The following is a 4,587-nucleotide window of genomic DNA, read 5'->3' as shown; positions in this document are numbered from 1 at the left end:
AGGGAAAATGAGAGGAAAAGCTTAATAGCGAATTGTCACTAATCGCATTGTATCAACAACTAATAATTCTCTTTTTGATTGGTGATGGGGTGTGAAAACACCAGCCTTTCACAGGCTGCCACCTGTCCCAGGGTAGGTGAGACCCAGCCTCTCACAGGCTGCCACCTGTCCCAGAGTAGGTGAGACCCAGCCTCTCACAGGCTGCCACCTGTCCCAGAGTAGTTGAGACTCAGCCTCTCACAGGCTGCCACCTGTTCAGAGTAGGTGAGATCCAGCCTCTCACAGGCCGCCACCTGTCCTGGACACCTGTCCAGGACACCTCAACAGATTTTCCTTATAAATAGGGGACTAAAGCTCAGACTAATGGGTAATGCGAAAATCCCTTCTCTTCCTAAACTCTTAGACATCTCCCCTTCACTCCTGCTCATACTGACTTGAGTGTCGAAGGGCCTGTCCGGAGTAAAACCCGGTCTGGTCTTCTGACCTCGCTTGCCTTGTGCAGGACTCAGCCCTCACAGCAGGACTCATACTCAACCTCCCTCGTCACTCGCTCTCAGTTCTTACGCCACTGCTGTACCTGTTACCGATTTTAGGTCTAACAGATTGGCGCCATCCGTGGGACCAAGAACTAAAAGCTGTTCTTACATATCTCACTTACAAAAATGGCAGGGCGCAAGAGTGCGCGGTTAGCTTCTGCGCAGAACGACCAAGCCGCGCTACCTCGCAGGACCCGGAGCGGTCGAATCGCCTCGATGGTAGTGGCAGCATCTGCCGACCAAAGCCTTTCTCGCTCGGAGCATCACAATCCCGTGCCCACCTCGGAGCAAGTCCAAGCCCTCTTCCAGCAGATGACGGCCCTTGTTGGTCAGTACCAACAACTACTTCAAGCACCCCCTCCACCTCCTCCAGAGGCCCCGCGATCTGCCCAAGGAGTCCACAGGGGAGAGTCATCACGTCACGGGGAGGGCAGAACTCATCACTCCGCTAGACAAGTTTATCGCCCCATAGTGAGGCACGCCCAGACAGAACCTCATCACCGCGAAAGATCGCGGTCTCGCTCCACGCAGAGGCGCCGGCCTCACGAAGATCGTTTGCCACCGGCAAAATCTCGGCCTCGTCGTAGGAGTCCGGAAAGTCAGTCCGGTTCTGCGGCAAGCCCATTTGTGGGAAGAATCAGGTCCCCAGACCGCAGAACGGATCCGCTGCTACAGAGAATGGAGGAGATGAACCACCGAATAGAGGAATTGGCGAAGGATCAGAGCCGGCCCGCCTCCAGAGCGTTCTCAAGCAGAACGCCGTTCACTAGTGATGTCCTGAGTGCTCCAGCACCCAGAGGATTTAAAATGCCTGCCGTCCCTCAGTACGACGGCACCACCGATCCCGTGGATCATTTGGAGACATTTAGAACAATGATGCTCCTCCACGGCGCCTCCGACGGCTTCATCTGCAGAGCCTTCCCAACGACGCTCACTGGCGCGGCAAGAGACTGGTACTCCAGAATCAAACCAAACTCCATCAACAATTTCGACGATTTTGGAGAGGATCTGGTCCGCCATTTCATGAGTAGCCGTAGGCCGAAGAAAACGACTGCATCCCTGATGGCCTTGCGACAGGATGATAATGAACCCCTGAAGGTGTTCGTCCGCCGCTTCAACAGGGAGGCACTACAGGTGCCCAATTTAGATCCCTCAGCGGCTATGAACGCACTCCTCACCGGTGCAAGATCTGATGATTTTCGTCGAGCGGTGGCTCGGCAAAATCCGCACTCACTGGCGGATCTCATGGCCGGGGCAGAAGAGTACATAACAGTGGAAGAAACACTGGCAGCCCTTAATTCAAACCGGAGGATAACCTCTGAAGAGAAGAATCTGCCTAAACAGCGTAGGGAGGATAAACCTCCCAGGAAAGAGAAGTCTCCACCCCCTCAGAGAAGAGAAGAGAACTTCACACCTCTCAATACCTCTAGAAAGCACATACTGGCGGCGATCAGTGAGGAGGAGTTTGTGAAGTGGCCGCCTAGAATGATCTCCAAGGGAAACAGAAGAGATCCTTCAAAGTACTGTCGGTTCCACAAGGACCACGGCCATGACACAGAGGATTGCTGGCAGCTCAAGGGAGAAATTGAGCAGCTGATCAGCCGGGGTTATTTGAAAAAATACATCCAGAGTGACGGCCGCACCCAAGAGCGCAAAGGAAAGAGTCCCCAGGGCCGTAGCCCTCGAAGATCACAGCAGCCCCCTCCTCAGGATAAGACTTCTCAGGTCACCGACGCACAGCCTGAGGCACCCCGCTCTCAACCAAGGGGGGTTATCAATACAATCATGGGCGGACCAGCCGCTGGGGGCACCTCCTCCGCTGCTCGAAAAGCATATGCACGGCAAGTTAACGCCGTTCACACAACCAGCAAAAAGTCAAGAACGGAGAATGAGATCTCCTTCTCGGACGCAGATCTGGACAGCCTTATTTTGCCCCATGACGATGCATTGGTATTAACCATGCTCGTTGCTAACTGGGAGGTAAAGAAAATTCTTGTGGACAACGGGAGCTCAGCGGATATTCTATACTACCATGCCTTCGAGAAAATGATGATAGGCGACGACCGTCTAAGGCCGGCGAACTCAGATTTGTTCGGCTTCTCCGGAGAGGTCGTAAAAGTGGTAGGACAGATCGAGCTCCCTGTTCTTGTCGGAGATTCACCATGTCAAGCGTTCGCCATGGTTAACTTCCTGGTAGTGAAGGCCACCTCGGTCTATAATGCTATCTTGGGACGGCCTGGCCAGAATCTGATCCGAGCAGTCGCCTCAGCCTACCACCAAAAAATGAAATTTATAACCCCTAATGGCGTGGGGGAAGTTCGCGGAGATCAGCCTCAATCAAGGGAGTGCTATGCAATGGCACTGAAAGGAAAAAACGCAGTGGAATCACTGCCAATCGAACTGCTTGATGTAAGGGACGAACTCAGGGGTACCCAACCCGCTGAGGACCTACTCTCCATCCCACTGTGCCCGGAGGACGGTGAGAAAGTCGCTCTGATCGGTTCCTCCCTTAGTAGTAGCATTCAACATCAACTCACCGAGTTTCTCCAGGGCAATGCAGATGTCTTTGCATGGGTTCCTGCCGATATGCCCGGCATCGATCCAGAGATCAGCACTCATAGGCTTGGTGTCGATTCAACCTGCAGACCGGTGAAACAGAAAAGGAGACACTTTGCTTTTGAAAGGCGACAGGCAATAAAAGAAGAAGTGGAGAGGCTTCTGAAGGCTGACTTCATTCGTGAGATTCGATATCCGGACTGGCTAGCAAACGTAGTCCTAGTCAAGAAGACTAATGGAAAGTGGAGAACCTGCGTCGACTTTACTTATCTGAATAAGGCTTGTCCCAAGGACAGTTATCCGCTTCCGAAGATCGATCAGCTCATCGACGCCACAGCGGGTCATGAACTGTTGAGCTTCATGGACGCCTTCTCCGGATATAACCAGATCAGGATGTACGAATCGGATATACCAAAGACCTCATTCGTCACAGATCAAGGGACTTATTGCTACCGAGTCATGCCCTTCGGCCTCAAAAACGCTGGAGCTACTTACCAAAGGCTGGTGAACAGACTGTTTCAGAACCAGATCGGCCGAAACATGAAAGTTTATGTGGACGATATGCTGGTCAAAAGTCGAAGTGCACAAGACCACGTGTCTGATCTCAGAGAAACATTTCAGGTCCTAAAGAAGCACAACATGAAACTCAACCCCACCAAGTGCACTTTTGGTGTCAGTTCGGGGAAGTTCTTAGGATTCATGGTGAGCCAGCGAGGAATAGAAGCAAACCCAGAAAAGATCAGAGCCGTGATGGAGCTAATCGCCCCAAAAACCATCAGAGAAGTTCAGCGGCTCACGGGAATGATAGCGGCGTTGGGTCGCTTCATCTCCAAATCGGCGGAGAGATGCCTGCCTTTTTTCAGTGCGGTTAAGGGCCTCAAAATTGCGCCCTGGACGGAAGAATGCCAGATTGCCTTCGACGAGCTGAAAAGGTATCTGTCCTCCCCGCCATTATTAACAAAGCCGGAGCCAGGTGAGGAGTTATTTCTATATCTCTCCGTTAGCTCCACGGCACTGGCAGCTGTCCTCGTCCGCGAAGAGCACCGCCAGCAAAAACCAGTCTATTATGTCAGCAAGGTTCTTCACGACGCAGAAACAAGGTACCAGCGGGTCGAGAAATTGGCTTACGCGCTGGTAATGGCTGCAAGAAAATTAAGACCGTACTTTCAAGCTCATACTGTAAAGGTCTTGACTGACCAGCCGCTTCGGCAAGTACTCCATCGACCAGACATCTCCGGACGACTTGTGAAATGGGCCGTAGAGCTGAGCGAGTTCGACATCCAGTACGCTCCAAGGCCAGCCATCAAGGCCCAAGTACTGGCAGATTTCGTAGCAGAGTGCACCATCCCCCAGCAAGTCGCCGACCCTGAAACGGTACTACTCCCAGTTGCAGAGAAAGCGGTTCCTGACGAATGCATAGCAGAAACTCAGACAGAAATCTTGCAACCGCCGGCAGAGCAGGACTCCATGACCAGCACACCAACTTGGGAAGTAT

Source organism: Tasmannia lanceolata, unplaced genomic scaffold, assembly GCF_043159265.1.
Source record: "Tasmannia lanceolata isolate RefF3 unplaced genomic scaffold, GAP_Taslan_0.1 ptg000013l, whole genome shotgun sequence".
Lineage (NCBI taxonomy): Eukaryota > Viridiplantae > Streptophyta > Magnoliopsida > Canellales > Winteraceae > Tasmannia > Tasmannia lanceolata.
Note: the sequence above shows the minus strand (reverse complement) of the source record.